The sequence below is a fragment of the Lepus europaeus genome, chromosome 21 (genome assembly GCF_033115175.1).
Source record: "Lepus europaeus isolate LE1 chromosome 21, mLepTim1.pri, whole genome shotgun sequence".
In the NCBI taxonomy this organism is placed as follows: Eukaryota; Metazoa; Chordata; class Mammalia; order Lagomorpha; family Leporidae; genus Lepus; species Lepus europaeus.
This window is the reverse complement of record NC_084847.1, coordinates 48464419-48480674: the sequence shown is the minus strand read 5'-3', so window position 1 is coordinate 48480674 and position 16256 is coordinate 48464419. Positions and strand designations below refer to the sequence as shown.

The 16256-nt window shown below is 40.1% G+C and overlaps 1 protein-coding gene across 1 annotated transcript in view; it reads left to right on the top strand.

Annotated features, from left to right (window-relative positions):
- The window catches only part of LOC133751110 (autism susceptibility gene 2 protein-like), a 737772-nt gene that overhangs the window by 466473 nt on the left and 255043 nt on the right, over positions 1 to 16256 (top strand). The window lies entirely within an intron of this gene.

Here is a 16256-nt window from a genome sequence, read left to right as displayed (position 1 = left end):
GGGTTGCTACCAGGCCGTTCCAAAAATGAATCTCCCGAGCCAGACATGACTGTTCCTGTGCAGAGAAAACTTGTCCCGTGACTTGTGCCTCTCATCAGTCTCTGTAAATTAACTACAGATTAGCCAGGTATTTTAAAATTGATGTTATATTGGTTAAAAATGGATAAACGTAGCATCTCAGTTTCATCGGAAGGTTACATGTTTATAATAAAATCCTGTAAACATCGGCAGTTTATCTGTGGATGAAACTGGTATAGGAGTCCACACGGTACAGAGCAAACACCATGAGCTTTGTTGTCAGACAGACCCAGTTCACGCCTTATCTCTTGATAGCTATGCATCGAGAAATGACAACAATTCTCGGAGTCCAGGGTTCCTTATTTGTATAAATAGTTATAAAACCCACTGGCTTATAATATTATTATAAAAATGGGTAATAATATATCTGAAAAGCACCCAGTTCTGTGACTACTACCTAGTGCCAGTCACTCCACCAATTTTACCTGTTGTTAACACTATTGACATCACCTTTGTTTAACTTAGTTGTAATAAGGCTTAATTATAAAGAGAATTCATATTCCACAAGAAAAGAAAATAATGAATTTTTAAAATTCAGTATAAACTTTTCAGATTAAGATATGATCAAGGTTCAGTGTCAGTAACTGATTTTTTTTTTAAGATTTATTTATTTGAAAGTCAGAATTACACAGAGAGAAGAAAGGCAGGGAGAGAGAGGGGGAGAGAGAGAGAGAGCGAGAGAGAGAGAGAGAGGTAGGTCTTTAATCTGCTGGTTCACTCCCAATTGGCCACAATGGCCGGAGCTGCGCCGATCCAAAGCCAGGAGCCAGGAGCTTCTTCCGGGTCTCCCACGCGGGTGCAGGGGCCCAAGTACTTGGGCCATCTTCTAGTACTTTCCCAGGCCACAGCAAAGAGCTGGATTGGAAGTGGGATGCCGATGCTTCAGGCCAGCGCGTTAACCTGCTGCGCCACAGTGCCAGCCCCTATCAGTAACTGATTTTTAAATAGTGAATTCATTCAAAGAGATTTTTCCCAGTTTTTATGCATTTCCTGTAGTTTTAAAAAAATCCTCAAAATAGTTAACTTTGTATTTCACAAGAGATTGACATGAGAGAGAACTGATTAAGGTTTTGATTTGACCCAATTCACTGTAATAATTTATTAATTTCTATATTGGGGCCAGCACTGTGGTGTAGTAGGTAAAGCTGCCACTTGCAGTGCCGGCATCCCATATGAGTACCAGTTTGGGTCCTGGCTGCTCCAATTCTGATCCAGCTCTCTACTGTGGCCTGGGAAAGCAGTAGTAGATGGCCCAAGTCCTTGGGCCCCTATACCAACATGGGAGACTCAGAAGAGAATCTTGACTCCTGGCTTCGGATCAACTCAGCTTCGGCTGTTGCAGCCATTTAGGGAATGAACCAGTGGATAGAAGACCTCTCTCTCTCTCTCTCTCTCTTCCTCTCTCTCTCTCTCTTCCTCTCTCTCTCTCTCTTTCTCTCTCTCTCTCTCTCTTTCTCTCTCTCTCTTTCTCTCTCTCTCTCTTTCTCTCTGTAACTCTGTTTTTCAAATAAATAAATAAATAAATATTTAAACAATTTATTAATTTCCTTGCAGTGCATGCTAAGTGCCAAACCCAGTCTTGTTAGATACAGAAAAATAAACATCATGTCTTTTCTCAAGGAGCTCACAATAGAATTTATTTGAATTTTTTTGGTGGAGAAGAGTAGATAGCAGATAATCTAACATTTTTTAAGTGTCTAGGAAAGGCAAGACTATGGAGACCAAAAAAGATTAGTGGTTCTACAGGGAGGTGGGGGCAGAGAAGACTTTTTGGGCAGTAGAAAACTGTATTACAGTGGAACATACTGCTTGCTATACATTTAATTAAACCCACAGAACGTACAACACCAAGAAGGAACCCAATGTGGAGTAGGGAAGCTGAGTGATAAGGATGTGTCGGCATTGGTTCATTGACTATAACTAGTGTTCCACTCTGTAGGGAGATGTTGATGGTTGAAGAGATTGTGGATGTCACTGTGCCTTCTTTGGGGAGTAAATGAACCAGTAAATGAACCATCACTCGCTCTCACTTTCTCTCTCTCTCTCTCTCTGTCCATCTTTTTTCCCCCCTCTGTCACTCTGCCTATCAAATAAATAAAATTGAATAAAAACTTTTAAGATAATAATAAATACAGTTTATTTAAAAATAATATGGAAATGGTCTTACTGCTTTGGAGCTAAAGTAAACCATATAAAGATGAGTTTTTAATAAGTATAATACAGGGGCCGGCGCCGTGGCTCACTTGGCTAATCCTCCACCTGTGGCACTGGCATCCCATATGGGCGCTGGGTTCTAGTCTCCGTTGCTCCTCTTTCAGTCCAGCTCTCTGCTGTGGCCTGGGAAGGCAGTGGAGGATGGCCCAAGTGCTTGGGCCCCTGCACCCGCATGGGAAACCAGGAGGAAGCACCTGGCTCCTGGCTTTGGGCTGGCACAGCGCCGGCTGTAGCGGCCATTTGGGGAGTGAACCAACGGAAGGAGGACCTTTCTCTCTGTCTCTCTCTGTCACTGTCTATAACTCTACCTGTCAAAAAATAAATAAAAAATAAATATAATACAGATATAGTTTTCTTTATTTAAATGCAACATATGATATTCAAAACATGTATACTTACTTAATAGCTATGTTGCAAAAGAAGTGTGTTCTGTAAGAGTTCTCTGACTCTTAGGACACTTTGATTTGGTAGTAGATCTGGGTTCTAGTTCCTTCTTCTGCCAGGGAGCTGTGAGACTTTGGGACTGTCCCAGAACTTTCTGGCTATATTTTATGGACAAGAGCATAGGAACATGGCATACTGTGTTTGTATAATTTATTTTGTTGGGCATACTGATAGGTTTGATGAAGTGGATATTCTCTAGTGAAATTTAGAGACCCTGAAGTAGCCCCAGGTCACCCTGGGGAGCCATTTCCACACCCTGGATGAATTCCTTTCTCATCTGTTAATTGTGTGTGTGTGGGAGTACACAGGAAGAGATGATCTCCCTGGTTTTTTCCTCCCAAAGAGTTACTTGGTTCAGTAGCTATCTAAAACAATATTTATTCAACATTAAGCTTACACAGGTTTCTTCAATGAACTTATGTGTTTTCTAAAAAATGTAACCCATACATAAGTGTTGAGTGATCAGTGAACAGGTAGGAGAATTCCCACCTATCCTCCCAAACTGCACAAGGAATGAACTAATACAAATTAGCTTCCTCTAGTGATATAAAACTGCAACAATTTTCAGGCGAAAGAAAAACAGGTTCGTAGCACCATCTACAGGCTACTGAGGAGGAAAATCGTGGGTAGCACTTAAATGCAAAGGTTTGTGGAAAGGAAATTTTTAAATACCTCATACTTCAACTTTCAAATATATCATTGTAACTTCTACTATCTTCATTATTTGTATTCTTTTTCATCACTCATACATTAATTTCTCAATATGTCTCCAGTTACTGTGGACCAGAGGACTATTGATCTGATTAGCTGTGTGTTTTCATTAGGATCCCTGTTCTTCTCCATGCTTACACATTTCTCTCTGTCTCGGCAGTAGCGATAAGGATGCTCTGATATGAAATTCTTATAGATTCCAGCCGGTTTGTCGGTCACAGTTCACATAATAGGATCTGAGGCATAAAGCCTGCCAGTAAGGGATGTTTTTTATATTAGCTTGTATATAACTCAAAGGATTTATTGCATCATTTACTTCTATTCTGAGAGAAAAAAATAAACGCAGACATTCTTGTGTCAATTGTGTGTGTGTTTGTTTGTGTTTATATCTGTGCTTAATTTTTTTTTGAAAAAATGATTCCTAATGGTCTCTCAGTCTTTTTTGTCCCCAATAGTCTATGATTCTGTGACCAAAAATAGCTTGAAGCATAGATTATTATTTATAAATGAATCTGGGAAGCTTGTCTTTGAATATGGTGAGAGTAGAGTTAGTATTTTCATTACCAGATACTTCACTTTCTTTATCTTAGTTTTCTTATTTTCTTTTCCCATGTTAGAGTGATATTAGCATATTTGGGAACCTCAGAAATTTCATTGAAATCTTTGAATGACTAGGTGTAAAGTACTCATGGTACTAGCAGAGTGGCTAGTTAGAAATAGCATATTAAGATTAATTTAATAATTGGTCCCCTTGTAAATTACTAGTGCATTGCTGTTTTATTCTATCGTGTTTATTATCACCAAGTGGTTAGGAGTTACTGGAATGCACAGAGAATAGGTACTCGTTAAGCCATTAAAAACTGCAAGAAGCCTTCTCCCCCCTTTAAAAAAAAAGATCGAGATTAAATTGTAAGATTTGATTAGATTTACTTGAACTGTGTTATTTCTTGGATGGATAAGGAGAGGAAAGAGTGAGAGAGTGTGTAAACTCATGAGAAATTCAAAGGAAAAGATTTTAAGGTGCTTACTAATGCATTTTTAAAAATGTTATTTAAGAGACTAAGGCAGACAGGCAAGAGAGCCATCAGCCACCTCACTGATAGCAGTAAGACACCCACATCCCACGTGGAAGTACATGGGTTCAATTCCCAGTTCAGGCTCTTGATTCCACTTTCCTGCTAGCGTACTCTGGGACACAGTGGTGATGGCTGAAGTAACTGGGTTCTTGCTACCTTTGTTGGTATGGATTGTGTTCCTGGGTCCTGATTTCAACCTGAGTCTAGCCCAGCCCTGGCTGTTACACACTCTGGGGAGAGAACCAGTGGATGGGAGCTCTGCCCATCTTTGTTGCTTCTCAAATAAATTAAAACATTTTAAAATTATACACAAAACACTTCTTTTTCTAAGAAAAAATAAAGTACAAGTTCTGATGTGACTAGAGGTTTAAAATGAGGTACTGCCTTGTAGTTCCATAGCTAATATTTTTCCCTGTTTTTCTCGCACCAGATGGCACTGTTTAGTTCTATTTCACAGTCTTGTTCTGGAACTTTCTTTGGGAGAATCTGTTTTAGCCCAGGCTTCCTAGTGACACCTCTGTATTCTGCATGAAGTCTTTATGAATGCTTGTAAGAGACCATTGATTCAGAAATGAAGCTGTTTATTTGAGGTCTTATGGTTCTTTCCAGTTGCGTGTTTGCCATGAGGTGGGCATAATAAACCAGCTGATAAACACCTACCTGCTTCTCTAACAGCTCAGCCCATGTTTTGTTTGGAGATTTATCTGAGCAATGTGATTTTGAGTATTTTCACTGGCCAGTCTTTTGTATGTAGAAGTGGGGCTACAATCCATGTGCACACTGTTTTGTTTTTTTTTTTTTAATGTTGTAGAACTTAAAATGCTTTGTGATGGTCTATTAGATACATTTAGTTAAATTTATTTAAGAAAATAAGATTTAGAGAACTTTTCCTGACTTGTCTATTTATTTCCAAGGCTGATTTAGAATGAAATTATCAAAGAGCTTTGATAGCATTATTTCTGAGAGACAGTTTCATAACCAGGCCCATATCTCTATCACTGATAAAAATAAAAAATCTTTTTTGCTAGGTAGAATTACTTTATTTAATAAAAACACCAGATCATATTTACTTTCTCCTGTTTTGAATAATACCAGAAATTTTGGACATAATTATGATACAAATTTCATTGAGAGCACTTCTCCATTTACCTGTATTTTTTTTTCTTCTTAAAGATTTATTTATTTGAAAGACTGCTTTACAGAGAGAAAAGGCAGAGGCAGAGAAGTGTTTCAAATTGATTCAAACTTCCCAAATTGATTCAACGGCCATGGCTGGGGCAGGTAGGAGCCAGGAGTTTCATCCAGGTCTCCCATGTGGGTCCAGGGGCCAAGGACTTGGGTCATCTGCTGCTGCTTTCCCAGGCACACCAGCAGGGAGCTGGATCAGAAGTGGAGCACCTGGGACTGCAACTGGCACCCTTGGGATGTCAGCACTGCAGGCAGTGGCTTAACCTGTTAGGCCACAGAGCTAGCTGCCATCTCCCCCCACCCCACCCTGCCCCTTAATGAAGGACCCTGTTGTATTTGTACATTTTGAGACTGCTTTGAGCCCTGCTGCTTCTGAGCTGTTTGGATTTAGTACTGAACTCTCCTCCCTTTGCATTTCATTGTGGTGATGTGATTTCGAAGGTGGGAATATAGTGCAGAGCCTTCTGGAGACTGGGGCTATGAATACACAAAGGGAATTTCCTTATTTCTATCTTCAAAAGAAAAAAAAGTTAATACAAAGTTTTTAGCTGCTCCTCCCCCCTGTTCTTCATTGCTCTTCCACACACCACTGAGTGGAAGGCGCAACTGGCAGCAAATTGGGGCCTCCTGGTGCTGGAGGGGTTGGGCATGGGGGAGCCGGGTGGATGTGCTTGTTTCCAGCCTCGGGTCCTCCAGGCTGTGCCACAGCTCTCTGTGGAAGCAAGCTCGAGACAGGCTGCTTCCATAAATCAAGCCCCGGATTTTATTAGAGTGTTTATGTAACCTCAGTTTATGTGCTATAATTCTTTGCTGTGTTGCCTAGACTAATTCCCAAAGAGGATGTTTGTTCTTTTCCCCTGTAAATTTTCTAGCACAGGCTTTTGTTTTGACATTCTCCCTCCCCCTCCCCTCTGCCTTTTGCTGGGGAGTCGGGGGTGGAATGGGGCTGTCAATAACAGTTGATTGCTTTTTACTGGGTAAATTGCATACTCCCAACACAGGTGGGATTCTGTTTATAGTAGATGTTATCCGTACTCTAAAGTAGGGAAAAAAAACCTTTTGCTCAAATTAATTTTTCAGTTTTTCAATATTATAGAGTGGTAGGGTTACCATGTACTTAATTGTTGAGTACATGAAGCCTAAGTGGGAAAAAGCACTCTTTGCTTTTCCTGGGAGCCCCCTCTCCCCCAACAACTCCCACCTACTCCTACTCCTGGCTGGTGGTGGACAGAGTCACATTGATTGCTCAGAGAAAATCCAGACTGAGAGTTTAGGGTGAAATAGACTTTTAACTGAAGAAAATATCAGGGTAAGATGACCAGAGTCAACAGTATTCCATGTAGGTAATTACATAGAGAGAGCACTGTTGTCTGTTGGAAATAAAGGACAATTTTACTTACCCACAGCATGTTTTTCAAGAAGTGGCTACATATTTTTTTTACTTCTCAATTCTTTCTTGCAGAACTATGTTTGGCCCCGCAGATGAGTTAGGTGTTGAGACTGCAGCTAAGGAACGCGTTATTGGACTCAGTCTCACTGGACACATTAACATTAGGTATTGCCATTTCAGTTAGCAATTAATGCTTGAGCACCACATGGCTACAATGTATCACAAAGATATTTTCCTTTTCTTTTTGATTTAAAGAAGATAGTCGCTGGGCAGATTTTATAAAAGCACTATGCATCAGAGCCATCTTTTTACATTTATGTTACAAAATTGGATATGTACTTTAGAACTGTGCTATTCAGTATTGTAGCTTCTACCCACATGTGGCTATTGGACATTTGAATGTAACTATTCCTAGTTGAGAGTGCTGTGAGTATAAACTACATACTGGATTTTGGAGTTATAGTATGAAAACAAAAATATAAAATATCTAATTTTTATTGATTATATATTGAAATAATGCATTTTAGAACCATTATGTTACATAAAATATACCTTAAAATTAATTTTGCCTATTTTTATCTTTTTCATTTCTAAGTGTGGCTACTGGAAACACTTAGAAGTACAGATAGGGCTCTCGTCTGAAGTCCATGTTATTGGTCAGTGCTGTTTGAAAGTTGTGTCATAGAGTGGGTAATAATAGACTATTATACTCTGTAGAGCTTTCAAAAATATGCATTTAAAGGATATGCCATACTTCCTCATAAAATATTAGCACTCAGAATTAGTGACAAGGAGTGGTATGTGACATAGTGGTTAACATACTGCTTGGTACTCCTGTGTCCCATGTTGGAGCACCTGGGTTTGAGTCCTGGCCGTACTCCCAGTTCTAGCTTCCTGCTAACATGCAACCTGGAAGGCGGTGGGTGATGGCTCAGGTTCTTAGATGGGAAACCTGACCTGAGTTCCTGTCTCTCCACTTTGACCTGACCCAGCCCTGATTGTTACAGGCATTTGGGGAATGAGCTAGTGGATGAGATCTCTCGCTCTCGCTCTCTTGCTCTCTCTCCCTCTCTCTTTTTTCCTCTCTGTCTCTTTCTCTCTCTGCCTTTAAAGAAGTAAAACAAATAAGCAAACATTTTAAAACAAACATTTTAAAAAATTTTATTCCTGGATATGAATGCAATTGGGCATATTCTTTTACAGAAACCTCAAGATTTATGAGAAAATACTGACTGAACACCCTTGACTGAAATATGAAATATATATTTTATTATATTTCAGGCCTTCCTCTCAGTAATTGAATAGACAAATCTCATCTAATAGAGTGTAGAGGTCAACAGCGTGGACTCTAGGTTGGAATCCCACTTGGCTGCTTACTTTGCTTGCTTCTGCTGGGATTATCCCTAGTCAGCTATGTAATATGTGTAGTCTGGGGCTAGTTATTTAGCTTCCCTGTGCCTCAGTTTCCCAATATACGAAATGGAGATGGCATAGGGAAGAGGCACCTTCAAAGGTTCTGAATGTTAAATAAGATAAAATGTCTAGAGCGTAGCAGCTGGGACTTAGCACATTATATAACTACTGTCTACATTTTACCTATTTTAGTGATGAATATCATTGGAGTCCTCATCTTGACATTAGCTTATGTACAACCTGAACAGATTATTCAAACTTAAATTCTGTTCTCAAGCAGACACAGTCTGTTGGGTTTCAACAATTAATCTGGTACTTTTGCTGAAACTCAGAAGCAGCAGGCAGTAATTAAAAATAGGAGAGTAAATGAACAAAAGGGGGAGCTCATTTATTGGGACATATGATTAGAACATTCTGTAAAATGAAAGCTGTGGTAATTGTAGATTATACCAATTCCCTACTTGATATGAATTCAGTTGTACCATATTTCTTTTTATTATGTTTCCCTGCCACATGTCAGTGATTTTCAGCTTTTGGGTGCTCTCTTTATATTGATTGTGTTGTGGTAAAGAGATGATAACCTCATAATCCTGTGTCATAGAATGACTGCTAAATTAACCTAGATTGTTTGAATTTTAGTGCAGTATATATGTGTATGCATTTAAATACAAGTTTAATAAGTCATTTCAGTGTTCTCTGTTATAGGGCTAAATAACCTGAGCATCAGTTGGTTTATTTTAGTGATTAAAATTTCTGGCTTGGAGAGGGTCCTGGACAGCTCTCTTGATGGGCATCTTGGGGAGATGCGTGATGCTGGTAGGCTTGTCATGGTCACATTGATGTTTGTCATGAAATTAGGTATGAATTTGATGTACTCCACTCATGGTAGAATCTTTTTTTGAGTAGAGGATGTTCCTTATGAAGAAATTTATCATGAAAACTCTTAAACAGGCCAGTATTGCCTCTATGTCATATATAAAACAGTGTATGTTTTCCACTGTGTGTGCCATTTGATGTGATCAGGAACTTCTTTTACTTGGCTTTTGAAAGTCATTCACTTAGACCAGTTTATTGAACACCTGCAATACTCGAGGCAAAATTTGAACCCTCCAAGAATTTGCAGGGGATACTTGGCTAAGGGATATACATATATGTTAGTGTAGCATGATGCTATTAAAAAGACACTTCTCTTCACATATGTATTTTTAGTCATTTACACTCTGGTGCTTTGGCCCTGTATGAAGAGGTGACTTAAATAGAGATCTGAACTAAACGTTAGGATCTGAAGACCGTGGAAACTTATAAATTACAACGAGGCCAGCATCATGTAGTTCATTTAACTAGATCTCTGGTTTTGCACGTTTAGATTGTCCCAGAGTTTTCAATAAAATAATCATGTTTTGGGACTGCCATTGGCTTAGTGGTTAAGATGCTGGTTAGGATAACCACCTCCCATATCAGAGTGCATAGTTTCAAGTCCTGGCTCTGTCCCTGATTCCAGCTTCTGCTAGACTCTGGGAGACAACAGGTGATGGCTCAAGTAATTGGTTCCTGCCACCCAGTGGGATACCTGGATTGAGTTCCCATCTCCCAGCTCTGACCTAGTCCAGCCCCAGCTGTTTTATGCATTTGGAAAGTGAACCATGGGGCCCACACTGTGGCGCCACAGGTTGAAGCCCCGGGCTGCAGTGCTGGCATCCCATGTGGGCGTCGGTTCGAGTCCCAGCTGCTCCACTTCCAATCCAGCTCTCTGCCTTGGCCTGGGAAGTGTAGAAGATGACACATGTGGGAGACCCGGAGGAAGCTCCTGGCTCCTGACTTTGGATCGGCACAGCTCCAGCCATTGCAGCCATTTGGGGAGTGAACCAGCGGATGGAAGATCTCTCTCTCTCTCTGTCTCTACCTCTCTGTACCTCTGTCTTTCAAATAAATAAAAAAATAATAATAAAAAGAAAGTGAACCAGTCAATGTGAATTCTCTCTGTTTCTCTTTCTTTGACTCTCAGAAAAAAAGCAACAGAAAAATTCATATACAGCTTGATGAACAATCTAGTAGTGTTGTCATATTCATCTTTATTTAGGATGCTTTTGGTGAATGAAAACATTTATCTTTATCATTTTCAACCTGTATTAGCAAATTCTCTCTTGGAAGAGTCGTACCAATTTACAATATACCACCAGCTGAGTTCTTTTCGTTAAATTTTTAGGTTTCAGATTGCCTGAAACCTAAAAACATGGAGATAATTCAGTTTGCTAGTATAGAAATGATGAAGTTAGCACTATATAAATTATCAAACTGAGGGTTTTTTATAAATTTAAATAGTTTTGTTGAATCTAGAAACAAACTTTTATGAATAATTCTAAGGACTTTTTTTCAATTTTAATTTTTTAAAAAAAAGTTATTTGAAAGTCACAGTTACAGAGAGGGAGAGGGAGAGACAGATAGGGGGAGAGAGAGAAATTTTCCATTCTCTGGTTCGCTCCCCAGATGGCTGCAATGGTGGGACTGTGCCAGGTTGAAGCCAGGAGCCCAGAGCTGCTTCTGGGTATCCCACATGGGTACAGGGGCCCAAGAATGTGAACTGCTGCTTTCCCAGGGAAGCAGGGAGCTTGATTGGAAGGGGTGTCCAAATGGGTTTCCAGCATCACAGTGTCAGCTTTACTGACTTTGTCACAGCACCGGTCCCAAGGTTTTTGTTTGTTTGTTTGTTTGTTTTTTAAAGAAAGATGAGTTTCCTAATCTTGGGGATTAGGAGCATCCTGGTTGTAGGTTGGGTGGTGATGTTAGATAAGCTGCCCTGTTCCAGCTCATCATTAGCTGGCCTCCCAGTGCTCGTGATCCGATGGTCTCTCAGCTCCAGCTGAGTTTTATTAGGATCAAATCTTGGGTCTGACCTTACGAATATTAAATGTCAGTAGCTGAGTTTGGGATTTGGAATGATTTTTACTTACTTTTAACTGCCCTGTACTCAAGATCTTTTTATCTTCACTCTATACTCTGAGTAACAAATTTAAATGATTATTCGTAATAGTAGCTCAGCCAAACCCTTGCCAGCTTTTTAATAGCTGAGCAAATGTATGCCACAGCCTATGATGAAGCGCTCACCAGGCCTCAGAGTACGGTGAAGAATCTTCAAGTCTTGCTATTGCTGAGTAATTTGCTCATTTTCCAGGGCACTTTGCATGGCCTTAATCAGTCACTGAGGCAGTGAGGGAGAGGCAGAGGCACCACCATCTGATGTTACTGTCTTAAGACCTAAACTGACCTTGCAGTGATGAAATTGTGATGTTTTCCAGGGTTTTCTTCTTCTGAATAACTTTGTGTAAATTTGTAACAGGTTTCTGGACTGACTTCCTTCCCTCTCTAAGTGTCAGAAAGAAACATAAGAGAACATCAAGCCACAGAAAACAAATTATGGTCAGAATAAATATACTGTTTTGTTGGCAAACTTAGAAAATCACTTTTGGAATCTAATAGCTGTAGGCCAAAGATATTTATTGAAACCAAGATTTTAAGTGTGGTTTATTATGTTTATGGAGTAGTTTAATACCACTTTTCTTTAAAATGAGTTTTTAATTTAGGAAAAAAGAATTCATATTTGTTCCCAGAGTAGAAATGACTGAACATCATGGGAGTGGTTAGAGTTTCGTTTGTGTGGGTAAGATTCTGTTTACCCACAGCAGTCGTTGGCTGGATTTAAAAGCTTTCCCAGATGGAATTTATGGAGTGAAATTTAAAACTAGTGTCCTGTGTGCTACAATATATGGTCACAACAAGCAATCAATTTAGAAAGAGATGGAATGGAGAAGATACAGGTTATATGATTAGTATTGTGCAATGCAGTGTGACACCGCGAGGGAGCTTAGCGCTAACGTGGTATGTCATCATCTCACTTCTGCTATCCAGCTCCTGGGCACTGCTGAGTCCTGGAAGTCAGTGACTGCTCTCACTGGCAGAATATAATCCATCCTTAATAGGAACAGTTCCGGGGGTGTGGGCCATGCAGAAGCTGGCCAGGGCAAAGCATGGGGTAGCAGAGTGTTTCCTAGATACCCTGTTCTGATTTTTTAGACTCCAACCCAGGGGCTTTATTTCATTCACTCTGCTTCATCTTCCCCACAACCCAATGAGGTACATTGTGTGCATTTCAGACTAAGGAGTAGATGAGGTTTGTCCAAAGCTATATTTAGGAATATATAGGTTAACTGCATATACTTGTACAAGCTGTTCACTAGATGAGGGCCACAGGCTTGTGACCTAGAGGTAAGGGCCAGGGTTGTCCAGTAGACATGACTTTCTTGCATTTAAACTTGTGTGGGCTAGTGTAGCCCTACTGATAAAGTTGGTTAGTGGCTGATTGGGATTTGAAGTGAGTCTTATCTAGTTCCAAAGCTAATATTGTTTTTATTATATGATGCTGTCTCGTATAAGAAATATGTTAGTAGCTGTTGAGTCCCTTATTTCCCTTTGATAAAACTGGGTTCATTTTTGTAAAATGCAAAAATGATATTGGATCATGTAAAATTGTTTGAAAACAAATGTTGAATTCTTTCTTGTGAAAAGACTAATTTATCTGTTTAACAGATTTATTAATTATTTAAAAGACAGAGTGACAGAGAGGGAAAGATACATATATATAATATATATATATATATAGAGAGAGAGAGAGAGAGAGAGAGAGAGATTATATGTGTGTGTGTGTGTGTGTGTGAGAGAGAGAGAGAGAGAGAGATAGAGAGAGAGAGACACCGACCTTCTGTCTGCTGGTTGACTCCCCAGTTGCCAACAGTCATGTCTGGGCCAGGCCAAAGCCAGGAGCCAGGAACTCCATCCTGTTCTCATATGGGTAGCAGAGGCCTGAACTCCTGGGCTACTTCTGCTGCCTTCACAAGCGCATTAGCAGGGAACCTGGATTGGAAAGTAGAGTAGCTAAGACTCAAAACTGGTGTTCCTATATGGGATGTCAGAATCGCAAACTGTAGCTTAAGCTTTTGTGCCACAACACTAGCCTGAAGTCAGGGGGCCATATACTAGGCACTTTAAATTATTTGATAAATGACCCAATTTTTCTTATTTCCTATATATGGTTGAGTAAGTATTGGTACTATGTTTGAAGTAAAGGTCTTGTCGATATTAATTTTAATGTACGAATGCAGTAAAGAATTGTGTAGTCTAGTAGGACCTGAAATATTTACAAGGTAGGTAGAAGACTCTTTTAAATTGAAATAGAATCTGTAATACCATCAGATTATTCGAAAACATACGCCTAAAAACCCAAATTTTGGCCGATGCCGCGGCTCACTAGGCTAATCCACCTGCACCCCGGGTTCTAGTCCCAGTTGGGGCGCTGAATTCTGTCCCAGTTGCTCCTCTTCCAGTCCAGCTCTCTGCTGTGGCCTGGGAAGGCAGTGGAGGATGGCCCAGGTCCTTGGGCCCTGCACCCGCATGGGAGACCATGAGGGGGCACCTGGCTCCTGGCTTTGGATCGGTGCAACGCGCCGGCTGTAGTAGCCATTTGGGGGGTGAACCAACAGAAGGAAGTCCTTTCTCTCTGTTTCTCTCACTATCTAACTCTGCCTGTCAAGAAAAAAAAAAAAATTTGACTCAATCCCTGTGGCCATTACATGACCAAATATGTAAAGAAAGCAAAAGATTTTTTCGAAAATATGTCTTGTTTTCCCTCCTCCTGGTGATGTCGCTCGACATCTCAGTTTCCTGAGACTGAGCCTCAAAGGGGAATGGAAGAGAGGCTGTGTTAAGGGGTGGGAGTAGAGAGGCTTATACTGCTGTCGTAATCGGAAGGCTTTCTGCAAACTGGTTTCCACCGCCAACCTATCTTAACCATTTCCTCAAAGATACTCCAGTGACATCCATCTAGTTGACCCAATGGTCTTAGGCAGGTATACAAAAACTCTTGAAGTCCCAGCCAGGATTAGAATCTCGGATGCTTGTTTCCAAGTCCTACATACTTTGTATATGAGATAATGCCCAGAAAAATGGTTGAGGAAAAATTATATATTTTATATATTATAAAATTATAGTAGGCTAGACTGAGATTTTTCTGGCACACTTTATTAACTGCTCACTTGCTCTGCAACCAAAGAATGTAGAAATCTTGGCTTTCTAGAAATTTATAATTCAATTAGGGAAACAAAATCAATACATATTACCTAATGTAAAACAAGAGAAATTACAGATAACAATTAATAACAGTAAAGCACTTGTCTTAACTAAGCATGTCTACATTTCTTTTTGTGGTTTTATTGCTCATAGAAGTCACATTCTGTACCCAAGTTGGGATGGAGGAGCTGTCCCTTGCTAAACATCTACTCCAAAGAGTCTAACTCTAGGCCTGAGGTCCATACCAGACCCTTCAACTAGTGGTAATTAAAAGAATTTTCTATCTAAATTCATAACTTTCCTAGGCAGCCTCTTTCCCCTATACCCAGTGAGATACCGCAGTGAATAATGATGAACTATAAAATCTAAATCAGAACAGCGTTATCCTCTTGTTTGGAATTTGGACTATCATTGTGTTGCCACTACTGTCTGCCATTGTGACAGCCACCAATATGGATACTTTTAAATAATCAGAAGCTGGAAACGAGATGCTAAGATTAGCAAAGCAGAATTTGTATTCACTTTTGTGATATGATTATATTTGCATTCCCAACTTCCAGTGAACCAAAGCAGGTATGATGTATTTTGTACCTCAGAAACTGTCATTCATGGAAAGCAGAATAAAAAGGCTTCTTTCTTTACTGAGTGTTGTCTAATAGAACTTTCTGTGATGATAGAAGTGTCCTACACCTGTGCTGTTCAGCTCAGTAGCTACCAGCCACATAAGTACTTGTTATGTGTGGCTAGTGTGGTCCAGCAACTGCATTCTGGTTTTTATTTTCATGAATTCAAATGTGAATCACTATGCATGTCCAGTGGCCAGCATGTTAGGTAGCATGGGCACTTGTTTCTGTTTTGTTTTATGCCCGCATTTTAAGTTTCTGTTTAAAATTCCTGTCTTCTTTACTTCCTCATTCAATTCCCTTCCATTTTCCCTTACTTTTCTTTCCTCTCACTTCTCTACCTCCCTGGTCCTTTCTGCTGGCATGACTACACCCATTAACCAGCATCGTCTATTATCTATCATCATCTATTATCATCTTTCACCTGGTTGGACCTGTCTGCTGATGTTCTCCTTCCTTCCACGGCAATGGAGGTGTTTGCAGACATGCAGTGTTTACCAAAAGTTCCTGAGGTACTGGCCGCTTAATACAGATGAAACTAAATGAGATTTTCTGATCATATATTTTTGATGAAGCCATGCTGACTCTTACAAGAGTCTCTTCTTCCTTTTCTAAATACAGTAAAAGATCCCTTGGTGAGTGTTTCTAGAATCTTGTATGGAGTAAATCAAAGTCAGTGGTATCAAAATCCGAGTAAGCAGCCCTCTCTTCTGATTCCAGCTTCCTGCTAATTCAGACTCGAGGAGGCAGTGGAGATGGCTCCAGTAATTAACTGGGTTCCTGCTACCCAGGTGGGAGACTTGGATTGAGTTCCCAGCTCCTGGCTTTAGCCCTGGGTCTGGGCCCTACCAGATGTAGGCATTTGTGGGAAATGAACCAGCAGATAGAAGCTCCCTCTGGCTGTTTGTCTCTATTTCTGCCCGTCAAATAAATTTAAATTTTTTTTTCTTAAGTAAACTTTAAGTTCCCTACACAGACTTGGCTACACGCTCCAGCCCT